Below are 15,000 nucleotides of genomic sequence, written 5' to 3'. Positions count from 1 at the left end.
AACGGGATGGAGCATCAAGTATTTCAACAAAGATATATTTGAAGTTATGATGCAAGCCGCTTTTGAGACCGAGGTCACAACAAGCGAAGACTTAATGCGTATACTTGTCACGGCGTGTAATGCGACGATGACTAAACGTAAGAGGTACACTCCTAACAAGAGTGCATTTTGGTGGACGTTAGAGATTGAGGTACTTCGCAAGAGTGCAAACACCGCGATCGATTAGCGCAAAGAGCTTTTAATACTGATCTCTATTCTACTTTTAGGGACGAGTTCAAGGTGGCACGGAATGCCCTCAAGCGATTGATCAAGCATACCCGACAGAGGAAGTGGAAAGAGTTCCTGGGAACAGCGAACAACGCATCATTCGGTATAGTATATCATACGTTCAAGAAAGTGGCCGAGGGTTCGATTGGACCCCCGAACCATGACATTGGACGAGTTTAGGGAAGTGGTGAGCGAGCTTTTTCCTACTCACCCAAACACGGTGTGGCCTGAATATCGTATCGATCAGCCACGAGAGTTTGAAAGGGTAACTAATGATGAGATTCTTGCGGTTGCCAGGAGACTACCCAACAAGAAGGCGCCGGGACCAGATGGTATCCCGAATGAGGCGCTGAAAGTTGGTATGTTGACTGCAACCGATGCATTGCAGGGTTTACCAAGGCTGTTTAGAGAACGCGAAGTTCCCCGATGAGTGGAAAAGGCAGAGGTTGGTGTTAATACCGAAGCCGAACAAACCACCAGGGGAACCGGGTTCAGTTCGCCCCATTTGTCTACTAGACGGGGCAGGTAAAGGTTTAGAACGCATCATAGTGCAACGGCTAAATGCACACATCGAGGAGGTCAACGGACTGTCTGACGACCAATTTGGTTTCAGAAGTCGTCGATCAACAGTTGATGCGATTCAACGGGTAGTGGACATTGTTTCGGTAGCTAGAAGTAGAAACAGATACAGTGGACGGTATTGTGCGGTTGTTACATTAGATGTTACTAATGCTTTTAACAGTGCTTCATGGTTGGCGATTGCAAATGCTTTACAGAGAATTAACACTCTAAATATCTTTATGATATCATTGGTGATTATTTTAGGAATCGTGTGCTGATGTATGATACCACAGATGGACCGGCAGAGATTGCAGTCACATCGGGTGTACCTCAAGGCTCGGTACTTGGCCCAACGTTGTGGAACCTCATGTACGACGGAGTCCTACGAGTTGCAATGGTGGAAGGTGCACGGATTATCGGCTATGCAGACGATATAGTACTGTTGGTGGAAGGTAATTGTGTTGATGATATTGAAATTCTCGTTTCCAGTCAGATTCGCATCATCGACCGATGGATGACCGACAACGGATTAAAGATAGCCCCGACCAAGACCGAGTTTATTATGGTCAGTTCCCATCAGAGGATACAGCATGGGGCTATCAGGGTAGGTGATCACGTAGTACATTCGTCGCGCAGCTTAAAGTATTTGGGGATGGTCTTAGATGACCGCCTCGATTACACTTCACACATCAGGTATGCGGTGGAGAGAGCGACGAAGCTATGGACCACCTTGGTAAGGATGATGCCTAATAAGGCAGGTCCGAGTAGTAATGCTAGGCGAGCAATTGCTCTTACTGTTGTGGCGAAGGTCCGGTATGCCTCGCCCATTTGGTGTCATACCCTTAGATTTGCTAACCGTAGACAATGGCTACGTCGGTTTTACCGGCCAGTAGTCCAGCGAGTTATCTCTTCTTTCAGGACAACTTCTCATGATGCAGTCTGCGTGCTTGCGGGAATGATCCCGCTTCATCTCCTCCTGGACGAGGACTCCAGGACTTTTCATCGGAGACGAGCAGAGAACATCGCCGGATCGGTTGCACGTAACATGGAACGTGTCATAACTATGGAACGATGGCAACGAGAATGGGATGAGAGTGTTCACGGTCGGTGGACATACCGTCTCATACCCGACGTCAACAGATGGATAAGTAGAAGATTTGGTGGTGTAGATTTCTTTCTTTCTCAGTTTCTTTCCAGCCATGGTTTCTACGCCAACCAGCTTCATCGGATGCAGTTAACGGGTTCGCCGCTATGCGATGCGTGCGAGGAACCTGAGGACGCCGAACACACGATATTCCATTGTGTACGTCATCGTGAATTGATCATCAGACTTCAGCATCAAGTCGACGAGGAGTTAACGCCGGAGAACATCATCGAAGTTATGTCTGCTAACAGATATAACTGGAGCATGGTTCATCAAGCAGTACGGACGATTATGATTCGACAACAACATCGAAGACACGTCATTGAACGAGGCGAACGACGTGCTTTGCTCGCCAACATCCAGTTGGCCTTGCAGAGCAGCGACAGTGACGACGAGTAACGACAAGGATTGTAGTTCATCGTAGCTTCATCGCCGAGGGCTAGACAGTGGCTAATCACCACTGTTGGAAGCCATTCGTTGCCTGGGATGATGGACATCCACCGCCCGAGTGACGTCGATACCCTAACGGGTGATCCACTCGGGGCCGGTTGAAGGCACGGAGGGTTTTAGTGAGTAAGAATCTCACACTACCGGGGTTGATCACCCAGGTGTCTTATGCAAGATTTCCCTTCGATAACAAAAAAAAAAAAAAAAAAAGGTAGCCAAATGCCTCGTCATCTAATTAGTGACGCGCATGAATGGATTAACGAGATTCCCTCTGTCCCTATCTACTATCTAGCGAAACCACAGCCAAGGGAACGGGCTTGGATGCACTAGCGGGGAAAGAAGACCCTGTTGAGCTTGACTCTAGTCTGGCATTGTAAGGCGATATAGGAGGTGCAGCATAGGTGGGAGGGCTTCCTCGTGGAGCTCGCCTCTGAGATACCACCACTCTTACTGTTGCCTTACTTACATGATTGGGTGGAACAAGCGCGGGCCCCAGGTCCGGATCGTGCGCGCACCTCCTCCGGGGGCTGTGGCGGCGGTTCGCCTGCGCGCGCCCAATGCGCCGTGTTTCTCGCTCAGCGTCCAGTGTGTCGCTGGGTGGTGCCGCCGGGGAGACTGCATCGTAGCATCGTCGTGTGTAGCGTGTTACCCGCTTGTCCGACCGTGAGCCGTGGCCCGCAAGGGTACAAGCTTGCGTACGTCGGTGCATTCGTGGTGCACTGCTTCTGCGCGGTCGATCGTTTATGATGTCACGTTTGCCCCGGTTCCGCGCGCCGCCCGGCTCGAAGACTCCTGGACAGGTCCTTTCGGTCCACGTCATGGACAGTGCCAGGTGCGGAGTTTGACTGGGGCGGTACATCTCCAAAACGATAACGGAGGTGTCCAAAGGTCAGCTCAGTGTGGACAGAAACCACACGCTGAGCATAAGGACAAAAGCTGGCTTGATCCCAACGTTCAGTACACTTCGGGACAGCGAAAGCTTGGCCTTACGATCCTTTTGGTTATAACGAGTTTTTAGCAAGAGGTGTCAGAAAAGTTACCACAGGGATAACTGGCTTTTTTTTAAATCAATCGGGTTGTTTTATTTATAACAGTTCATACATACGTGTTATTTGACCCAACCTCGCCTAAACCGCCCTTTTGCCCTGCGAAGGGTCTGATTGTTATGCTCATATGAGCAACCTTAATCCGTGCATAGCGCACCTATCTTTTTATTTTTCATACTTCGTTTTCTCCTATTTTAGATTCTTCATATGTGCCTTTTGAGGCCTCCCACTTTCATCTCCTTCTTGTTTATTCTTCCAGCCTATCGGGAGGACAACTCAGCCTCAACCGCGGCGCCGGGTCAGCGTCTGCGCCCGGGGCTCACCTCAGCTGCCATTGTCACTGCTTCTGAAGGCGGAGCTGCATCGGCTGGTTGACTATCTCCAACGTCGTCGTTGTCATCGCTGTCGTTAGCTGAAGCTGGTCGATGTGTGCCGTGCATTTCTGCCCGGGCTGCGCGCTGTCGTTCCCCTTCCTCGACCGCGCAAGACGTTAATCTCCACCGCAGTCCTTGTGAGGGCTGGTGGTTGCGGTGCAGCGCGCTGCTTCGTTGCGGCTCTTCTTCTGGAGTTGTCTCTATAAGCGACGTTCTCTTGTCGAGGGTAGCTTGTCGGCTGGAGCGTTCCTATCTAACAAGTCGTACTGTGTCCCAGTCGTGCGCTGAAGCACTGACTAATCTGCTGGTCAGCCTCGCAGACGTTGCTCCAATTCTGCTGACTCTCGAGCATGTGGGCCAGCAACGTGTCCGGATTGATGCCGTTCATCAGTTGCTCGCGAACATCGGCGAAGCGTGGGCACAAGAACATCGCGTGTTCGGCGCTCCCACGTACGCCGGGGCAATGCGTGCAGTCCGGGGACGAGGTGGTGTCAGCGAGATACTCACGGAAAAATCCGTGACCGGAGATTATCTGCGACAGATGAAAATTCACCTCTCCATGCTTCCGCGACTGCCATGCACCGATGTCCGGAATGAGGCGGTGTGCCCACCGGACGTAACTGCTAGCTTGATGACTAGCCGCGTCGCTGTCCCAGGTGGCCTGCCACTCGGCGATGGTCTATCGCTCCTTCCTTAGCTGCGCGCTGCTTCCAGTCCCACGGCGGCTGTGCACCCTGGTGTCCTCGCGGATGGCTCTGCAGATCGGCAGTAGACCCGCCAGCAGCACTGCGGTCTCGTACCGGAACCGTCCGGAACGTCCGGGCCACGGCGATGGCTGACTTGCGCTGGACTCGCTCCAGCAACCTGCGGCACTCGCGAGTGTTCAGCGCCTCGTGCCATACAGGTGCAGCGTAGCGCATAACCGAATCAGCCACCGTCGTTCGACATCTTCGGCTGACCGCCTGCCGGTCTGACCGCCGCCTGTCTCTGCTCACCCTGCTGCGTCAGCAATGGTCGTGGTCAACACGCCCAAGTGTTTGATGTAACGCGAAAAAGGTACTGCTACTCCTCCCACGTTGATGGTTATGTGGCTTGGAGGCTGCTTCAGGCTAGAGATTATGGTCATCTCCGTCTTAGCCGGTGCCAGCTCCAAGTGGTGCTGCTGCATCCACTGGTCGACTGCTGACACCGCTGCTTCCGCCACTGCTGCAGACTCCTCCGGCGTCCTACCCGGGGCCAGGACGACCAGATCATCGGCGTAGCCAATGACTTTGGCCTCGTCGGGTAGGGGAATCCGCAGCACCCCGTCGTACATTACGTTCCACAATGTTGGGCCCAAGATGGACCCTTGTGGAACTCCCGCGCTGACGCAACGTACGACGGGTCCCTCGCTGGTAGTGTAGATCAGCTCCCGATCCGAGAAATAAGACTGCAGGATTTTCAGCAGAGCTGAGGGGACCCCTTTTCCGCAACGCGTTGGCGATTGACTGCCAACTTGCAGTATTAAATGCGTTGCGGACATCCAGCGCAACCACCATCAGGCAACGTTTGTCGCGGCTGTTGGTGCGACCAAACGCGCTGGCCGTCTTGCCTGCGTCCACCAAGCTTTGGATGGCACTGATGGTGGATCGTCCACGACGAAAGCCGTACTGCGCGTCCGAAAGCTGCGGTGAATCCGGGTCCTCGAGGTGTCTGTTCAGGCGATTGAGGATAAGCCGCTCCAGCACTTTGCCTAGTGCGTCCAGCATGCATAGTGGCCTGTAGGAGCTGCTTTCTCCGAGGGCTTTACCTGGCTTGGGCAGCAGTACCAAGCGCTGCCGTTTCCACTGTTGCGGAAACGTACCAGTGTTGAGGCAGTCCTGGTACACACGGCAGAGAACCCCCGGGTACTTCTCAATCGCGACCTTCACCGCAGCATTGGGGATCCCATCCAGTCCTGGCGCCTTCCTTAAAGCCATATGAGCCGCGATCTCCTGCAGCTCTTCGGGGTCACACGTTCTAAATTGGACGCTCCCGAATCGACATCGCCGGTTTCCGGCCAAGAGACCGGTGGGTGGGTGGGGAACAGATCGGAAACGATCCGTCCCAGCTCGACCGGGTCTGTCTCAGGCGGTACACGACTGCCGCGCAGATGAGACAGAACAACCTGATACCCCATTCCAAACTCGTTCTCCTCGGCGATGTCGATAAGCTTAGCAAACTCTGCGCGTTTGCTAGCTTTAATGGCTTTCTCCAATCTGGTCTTCGCAGTCCGGTGCTCAGCTGCGGCGAGACTCTCTCTCCTGCAGATCGGCGGTTAGGCGCATCCGTTCACGGGCCGCAATGCACTCATTCCGCAGCTCTTCAATTACCGGTGACCACCAAAAGACGTCGCGATGTTGATGCTGCAACACGTTGGGGCCCGCTGCATGGCAATGTCGCACGCGTCGACCATTGCGTCGACTAAGCCAGCATGGGTCGTCGCCTGTTCCACAAAGTTCACGTCCTCGAGAGCAGAACGGAAACTCTTCATGGAACTGCGTGGTAATCCATCGCCTACCAGCGCAGATAACGCGTTGCCGGCCGGCTGACGGACCACCATTCGACGACCCGCGGGACTGTTGTTCTGCTTCCCCAACGGTGTATGTCACCAGTTGGTGATCGGACCGGGCAAACTCGTGCACCTCCCACGTTTCTGGCCGAGCGATGGACTGAGTGGCGAAGCAGACGTCAATGACGCTGCTGGTGGCCGCTCCTCTGCCAATGAACGTGGGTTGATTCCCGGAGTTGACCACTTGTAGTTGGACACTCTGCACTAGCTGCAGCAGATCTTCACCTCTGGCTGTTCCTGGCACTACCCCACTCCGTGTGCCAGGCGTTAAAATCGCCGGCGATGACGACGTGGGAGTGGGATGATGCCTCCAGCTGAACAGCAGCCAGAAAGCCTTCATAGTCCTCCTCTGGGCGTCTGGGTCGAGCGTAGCAGCTAATGAAGACGATGCCACCAATCTGTGCAGCTACAACTCCAGGCACAGGACTGCGCCACACCCGCTGGATTGGGTAAGAGCTTGTAGCCACAACTGCTACCGATTTGGCGGCATCGTACGCCCAACGCCCGTTGTTCGCCGGTGGTCGGTAGATGTCCGACAGGAGCAGGACGTCAGCACGGTGTTCACGCGCTGCTTGGAGCGCCAAGTCCTGCCCTGCCTGACAGTGATCCACATTGATTTGCGCAACTTTCAGATTGAAGGCGAAGCCGGATGTTCGCAGCTCATGTGCCCAATGCGATGAGGTCCACCGCAGGCCGCGCACTTGACGTCGCTGGAGCAGTCCCGGGCTTTGTGACCTTCACTGCCACACCGGATGCAGAGTTGCTGACGGTCTGTCGGGGAACGGCATGCGTGAGCAAGGTGGCCGCGCTCCAGGCATCGATAGCAGCGTTGGCGCTCAGGTGCTGCCTTTTCGACGCCTCTGACTTTGCTGATGCAGCCACACAGTCGGAGCTTCGAACCCTCGAGGGCAGCGGCAGCCTTAGCGGGCAGGCGGACTCGAGCTCGCTGGGTGCCATCTTGCAGCTCCCACGCGCTCACTCGGGCGATTTCAATCGGCTCCTGGAACTCTCCCTCAATGGCCTTTTGATGTCCTCTACTGTTGCCAGAGGATCGATGTTCGTTATCAGGACATCGGCCATGTCGGTGATCACCCGGGCTAGTCCGGCGTCACCAACAATCTCCTGAACTTCTGCACGGACCAGGCTGGCGTTGGCCGAATTGCTTAACTCCATTCGGAGGTTTGCGGCGGCTGCGCTTGCCCATTTAAGGTGGTCTGCAAGGCCCTTGTGCGGGTCTTGTTTAACCGCATCCCGAACTTTCCGGTACAACGTGTACCAGGAGTGTCCGGCACTCGGGACCACCTCTATCTTGTCCGGCCTTGGCCAGACCTTTTGCTGCTGCCGCTGCTGCTGTTGATGCGCCTGCTGCCGGAGTTGCGGCGGAACATACCGCTCACCCTGATGTTGCTGCTGACGCTGCTGCTGCTGTTGCTGCTGCTGACGCTGCTGCTGTCTACGCTGGTGCTGCTGCTGCTGTTGCTGCTGTGAGCCAGCGACCACCTGTTGCTGCTGCTGCTGCTGCTGCTGCTGCTGCTGCTGCTGCTGTTGCTGTTGCTGCTGCTGCTGGGAACGTGGCTTACCCGTAGCTTTTCCGCGATATCTACGCCGCACGACCTCACTAAAGGTGAGTTCCGGCACAACGTCTACGCGGACGGCTGTCGATGCCTCGCTGCGCGGCGGCATGACTGCGCGCGACGTCGACGCGCGGGGCTGCTCCTGCTCGTGCTGGTTCCGCTGCTGCTGTTGTTGTTGCTGCAGCTGCGGCGCAGAGGGTCGGCGCGGCAACGGAGTCGGAGGTTGGCGCGGACTAGCTGACGGTTGTCCGCCGGCAACCTTTGCTGCCAGAAGAGAGTTGAGCACGTCTCGGTCGCGCTGATGTGCGGCGGCGAGCTTCTCCATCTGTGCCTCCAACTTCTCCTCTCGTCGTTTTGCCTCCTCCTTTTCCTCTTGTAGCAGTTGGCACATGCCAGTTATCTGCTCGGAGAGGCGAGCATTTTGCTCCTTCATTTCTGCATTCTGCTCCTCTAGTCGTTGGATTGTTGCCTTAAGCAACTCGAGCTCCGGTGTGGCCGTGGCGGCCTTGGATGCCACGGCGGGCTTGTTGTTGCCTGTGACACTGACCCTAGGCAGCGCCACTCGAGGCTCGGTCACAAACAGCTTCGAGCCAGATGCCAAGCTGCTACGGCAGTCCACAGAGACTGACCTCGCACTCGCGCGCGTTGACATCCTGGATGATGCCATCATCTTTGCCGACTTTCAGGTTGGTGGGTTAAATAACCCTGGGGTCGATGTGACCCCGGGGGTCGGTTGACCCCGGGGGGTCGAGATGACCCCAAGTATGCAGCGCCGTCTAGCTGGTGTTCTGCCGCTCAATCGCTGCTGTAGAATCCTTCTTCCACGCTGGTTTTCCACTATGGTCCGACTTGCGACCCCCCTGGTGGGCTGGGGGGGAGGGGTGGCGGGTGGCGAAAAATTACGAGAGGGTGCGTCGCTCACGTGGGGAATGGATCCGCACCAATCCCGAATTTTTCCGGCACTTTTAGGGATTTTTCGAAAAATTCGAGCAGTTTTCGAGTTGCTCGAACTACTCGAATCGAGCAGATTCGAGCTGCCGTGGGCACTACACTTCTTCTCCGAATTTTCTGCGCACTTTTTGTAAACTCGAGCACTTTTCGAGCAGTAACGGACTTTTCAAATTTTTGCCCCTTGGGAACTGCTCCCCGGACAAAATTTGTCCCTTGGGTATTATAGAACTGTCACCAAGAAACGTCAAAAATTTTTTCACGATTTTCACAAATTTTTGATGCAATCTTATTGTACGCATAAAAACAAGCACAACGGTGAAAACCGCACACGAATCCGAGCAAAACTCGCGGAGTTATTCGCGATTTGCTATTTATTTCGATTTTTCGAAAGCACGTGCTCCGGCGGTAGCACCCCGACACTTTTATTTTCTCGTTTTTCACCGATTTTCGTTCTGTTTTTTAAATTCACGTTCAGCGTCACTACGCGCACCTTTAAAATCACATCCGGCACGAATCCGTGCGTTTTTCACTGAGTTATTCACATTCAAAGTTCCCCATACAAATTGTATGGGGATGTAAACACACTTTTATGCACTTTAAACTTCTCAAAACGTCTCGAAAACACTTTTAAACGCTTTAGAAGCGTCGAATTATCCAGAATCGAGTGTTTCCGGCGCCAAAATCACACAGTTTTGCGCATTTTTCCACACCCGGAAATTTGGTACTACCGGGGGGGGGCAAATGTACACAGAACAACACGAATTTTTTAAAGCGCAAAAAATCACAGAAATTCGACCAAATAACACTATCTATAGGTAAATTGGGTGCTCTGAACACGATTTTGAGGGTTTCAGAGCGATCCGAGGCCGTTTTACACACTTTTTTTGCACACTTTGTCGGAGCGTGTTTACATACGTCTGTACCCGACGGCTACTCGATGAACACTACAGGGATAACTGGCTTGTGGCCGCCAAGCGTTCATAGCGACGTGGCTTTTTGATCCTTCGATGTCGGCTCTTCCTATCATTGTGAAGCAAAATTCACCAAGCGTAGGATTGTTCACCCTTTCAAGGGAACGTGAGCTGGGTTTAGACCGTCGTGAGACAGGTTAGTTTTACCCTACTGGTGTGTGCTTATAGTCGCTATCTTAACGGAATTCCTGTGCAGTACGAGAGGAACCACAGGTACGGACCACTGGCTCAATACTAGTCCGACCGGACTTTGGTATGACGCTACGTCCGCTGGATTATGCCTGAACGCCTCTAAGGTCGTAGCCAATCCGAGCTGATAGCGCTTCTCAAACCCATTAGGTGTTCGGAAGCTAGCGGGCCTAACAACCCTCTGAGATCCGTTGGAGTCTGCGTCTGCAGCCCGGCGTCTCATCCCGCTATACCTAGGCCGCAATGAGTGGAGTTCGCTGCACGTGTTAGTACCGTAACTGGGAACGCCGTTGGCTTGAGCTCTGCCCAACGTGGATATACCTAGTTTCGACACCTATCAACCGCCCGCAAACGACGGGACTTCAGGCTGGGAGCTGCGAGTTGTAGAGATGCGTTCGCATCGATCCTCTCAGGCGACCCATGCTTGGTGGTTTGTCCGTGTGCCCCTTCCTCGATGTGCGCAAGCTCGTCTTGGTCTGGGGACCACGTCGACACAGGGGATACTCTTGTGAGAGCATGAGTGTACTAAGTTGAGTGTAGCAAGGGAACGCGTGCCCCTTCCTCGTTGGCGTAACTAACCATCTTGGTCTGGGGACCGTGGTACCGTGCTCTGGTGAAGCTTGGTGCGTGCTCCTTCCTTGTCAGACGAGTGACTTGACCTGGTCTGGAGACCGTTCCTTTATACTAGTGGACAAGAGTTGGCTACTTCCGTGTCAGACGAGTGACTTGACATAGGATGGAGAAGGACACTTAACACTAATGAGCTTGTCGGCGTGCCTCGTTCTCGACTTGATTGTCTTGATGTGAGGACCGTGCGGACCACACCAGTAAGCTTACACATGCTCGTTACAAGTTGTATAAGTTGACCCGTTTGGCCCGGTTGCCTTGCACATGATGGTGTTGACCATGTTCGGTTAACAGGTCGTGTGTCGAGGTGGTCGGCCTTGGTAGTAGGATGTCTTGTGCATGTGACGTGTTGACCTGGTTTGGTCGGTGTGTCGTCGTGTACGAGATGACCTACTTACCCGTCAGTTTTCCAAGTTGTATCATGTGTTGACTTAGTTGACGTGTCATGTGCTTGGATGATTAGCGTACGGGTCATGTATGGTGCGCTTGCTTCAGTTGAAGGGATGTACTAGTACAGTTGTATTAATTGTTTATTTCACGATCTGGTCTTTTGGCTGGATCGTGAAAAACGCTAAGTCCCAAATCCTGAACTCGAGAAGAAAGCGCCAATGACAACGTTTTTGACTGGAGCTCCCTAGCATTCGGCTCTTTTCTACTTTGAAGGGATGCACTGTTGTATGAATTGTTTATTCACGAACTGGTCGTTTGATTGGATCGTGAAAAAAAATCGCTAAGTCCCAAATCCTGAACTCGACAGGAAAGCGCTGATTGCAAACATTTTGACTGGAAGTCCCTTGAAAATGGCGTTTTCGTTATTGGCATTATGTGGCACGTTTATTGTGGCTAGAACATTAATTATTCACCAAATGGCACCAAAGCTTGGCAAAAGTCGCGAAACACTCCTATCTCGACGCACCAGCAATCGCAACTTGATGCAAAATAAATTGCACAAGCTAATGATACTTGTACCATGCACAGTACACCGTACCAAAATATACCCCTGAAAGTGTGCAATTTGGTGCTACCCTAGGGAATATGTATGGGGAAGCCTAGCTACGTGTGTCGCACGTTCCAAGTTGCATGGACGTCGAACAGAGGCATGCAAAAGCACCTATCTAGGGAATTACTCTACGTTCTAGTAGCAAGTGCGATTTTCCGGTCCAGCACGGCAGTACGCCTGCACGCATACACTCCATGTACCAAAATGTACCAACCTAGGCGTTGCTCAGTAGCTTTTGGCGGCACATAGAAAAAGTATTCGAGTTCAGATTTTTGGAACTTAGCGTATTTTTAAAACTAACAACGAAAATTAAATTATAAATCGGTAAACGGCTAGGAGTTGCTCAGCAGCTTTTTGCGCAACGTGGCAAAAGTATTCGAGTTCAGATTTCTGGGACGTAGCGTATTTTTCAATCATAATAAACCGAATCAAACATAACAATGATGAAACTTACACCATGTCCCAAGGTTGTGCACAAAACGTAACGATAAAGTGCTGGCGAAGTTAGAGGTGCACCAAAATTGTGTACCGATCAGGGAAAGTACTCTACGTTCCTATGATTTGGGTGAAAAGTGTTGATTAACTGCTGGTTAGAATAGACAGTTGCTTATCATACACATCGCAAACGAACACCCCTTAGTGAGCATTAGCAAAAGTCAATGGCACAAAGCAATTGCAATACAAACTGATCAAGTACATTAAAGAACGCTAAGTACCAGGACTTCTTTCCAAGAATGGTGTCCGCGACGGGAGGGCAAGCGTCCTTCCCAGGTTTTCCTAGTAAACCTTGTATGGTAAACATACCCAAGCGTGTCTGTAAGCACGCAACGAAAGTCACGAACGGGCACATACCTAGGGAATGTACTCTACGTACTTGGACTTTTGTCCAAGAATGGTGTCCGCGACGGTCGGGCACTGCGACGCAATAACCAAATCCTAGGATTGTAACTTTAGTGTGCACAAACATAAACATTAACGCGTTCGCTCGGGCTGCGCCGTCCGTGTTGAACACAAATGTGGGTGATTATATGCGTGGAGGGACAAAACATACGAGGAGGAGACAGTTTTCTGCACGATGTGCACAGAGCTCATTTCGTCGTCCCGGGCGAATGGAAAAACACAAACATCGCGAGTATCGTTCTAGGTTTCTGTCTATAAAAGGGCAGGCCAAAAGGTGACCGGTTGGAGATAAGCGTTTTAAGCATACAAACACTTTATTGGAACTTTTGATGCAAAAACAAGGTACGTACATGTAGGTTGTACCAACATGGACATCTATGAACGCGTACGCTCGGGCTGCGCCCTCCGTCTTGTACTTTCCCTGATCGGTACACAGTTTTGGTGCACTGCTATTCCGACCGGCAACTTGTACCAACATATACATCCATGAACGCGTAAGTAGTGTACTTTCCTGATCGGTACACACTGTTGGTGCACGGCATAAGAAAAGAGCTAAAATGGTCAAACTCAATCCATTTCAACAATAGATAGTCGATAGTAGCTGTGCCGATGAAGTAGGGCACGATGCAAGTTAATGTTGTTTAATGAATAACATGTCCGCCATACATTTCAGTACAAATTTGCTCGGTCAGACCTACAAAGTGCTATATCTCGAATACGAGGCGTCGGACTGGGGGTTGTAGAACAATTTTAAGTTCGTCTAATGATTCTACATCCGATTCTGGATAGCGGTTTTTGACCACTTTTCAATATTTTGTGACACCCCGAACCTAGGGGCAGCTCCTAGCTTTTTCAAAAATGTGCACCGAACGGGCCGGAGAGCTCGTGTGGCTCAAAACATGTTTTTCGCTAAAACACCTCAAAACGTGTAAGAACGCACCCTAGCTCTTGTTTTTCAAAAGTTATGGCCATTTAAAGTGAGGTGGTTTTTTGCTTCAAAATAGCTATTTTACCCGTCCCTATGGCCATGCTTTAAATTTTCACGAAAATGCAAGGTCAGACCTAGGCCGGGCCATATCTTGAATACTAAACGTCGCAGACATTGGTCGTAGAACAATTTTAAGTTCGTCTAATGATTCTACATCCGATTCTGGATAGCGGTTTTTGACCACTTATCAATATTTTGTGACACCCCGAACCTAGGGGCAGCTCCTAGCTTTTTTCAAAATGTGCACCGAACGGGCCGGAGAGCTCGTGTGGCTCAAAACATGTTTTTCGCTAAAACACCTCAAAACGTGTAAGGAACGCACCCTAGATGATGAAAAGTGCAATCAGAATGTCCATCGACAACTTTGTTGGGGGTACCATTTTTACTCTACGGGCCAGTAGCTTAGGCGCGCCAACAGCGCTTTCCTTTCGGGTTCCCATTTTTGCCCTCCTGGGATTATGATCATTTGTTCATTGCCTACTATAGGGAGGGTACCTTGCTACGAGGTCAAACATGAAGATTGCACCAAATCGTAGTTTTTACCTCTATTTAGTCGTAGGAGCATGGTTTGCAGTGGCAGTGGGTCATTAAGCCCCCGTTTGGGTCATACGTCCCTCCGCGATAAAAATCGTCGTATGCCTATAGTCCGAACTAATGAAGCAAAAGTGGTGTCTGGTGGGCTCTGCCGATGATTTTAACCTATGATTTTGAGCTTCCACCCTATCAAAACGTTCCTGGAGCAGTACATCACGGGTCTACGGACCCAAAGACTTCGTCGTGATGGTTTCTAGTAAAAAGTTGTAACAGCTAAGGGTTTTGAATACGCGTATATTAACCATTGCTTGAAACTAAGCTTCGTTGTCTTTAAACTCTGCAAGACCAATCGAACTTCTTAGGGAAACCCGAAGGATTCACGCTAAGCTCGATGAGCTATTATGGGTAGTGGTGCATGATCTGGTGTTCCTTGGATCTAATCCAATGAATAAATTTATGAGGGTATATATGGTGCAGGGCACAAAGCGTGATGAAACCGGGTCTCCCTACCAAATGTGGCATATTTTTTCCCTGAGAGCGAAGCTCAGACCCACGTAGGGGAGAGCGAAGTGGAACTTAAATGTTCTTTGCAGCAAATGTTCGCCATGCGGATAAACATGTTGGAATAGTTCAATGTAGTGTAATGCAAACACGAATCGCAAATAACGATACGGGACCCAGAAGCAATTCTGCGGATCCCTCGGGGAGTGGTGAGTTGATATAAATTAGAGGTGAAAGTCCAAGTTGTTCAAGCTCCGGCTCGGCAGCCGATACGAGGTTACTGTTGGGCTTTGTACATCGCGCAGAGGCGCCGTTCGGTTCTAGCAATGATTCCCG

General features: G+C 51.6%; 1 pseudogene; it reads left to right on the top strand.

The window, feature by feature from the left end:
- The window catches only part of LOC120907372, an 8,729-nt pseudogene extending 5,053 nt beyond the window's left edge, over positions 1-3,676 (top strand).
- Positions 3,677-15,000: the final 11,324 nt, after the last annotated feature.

This window comes from Anopheles arabiensis, assembly GCF_016920715.1.
Source record: "Anopheles arabiensis isolate DONGOLA chromosome X unlocalized genomic scaffold, AaraD3 X_pericentromeric_contig0003, whole genome shotgun sequence".
NCBI classification, from domain to species: Eukaryota; Metazoa; Arthropoda; class Insecta; order Diptera; family Culicidae; genus Anopheles; species Anopheles arabiensis.
The sequence above is the reverse complement of the archived record's forward strand: the minus strand, read 5'-3'. Positions and strand labels throughout refer to the sequence as shown.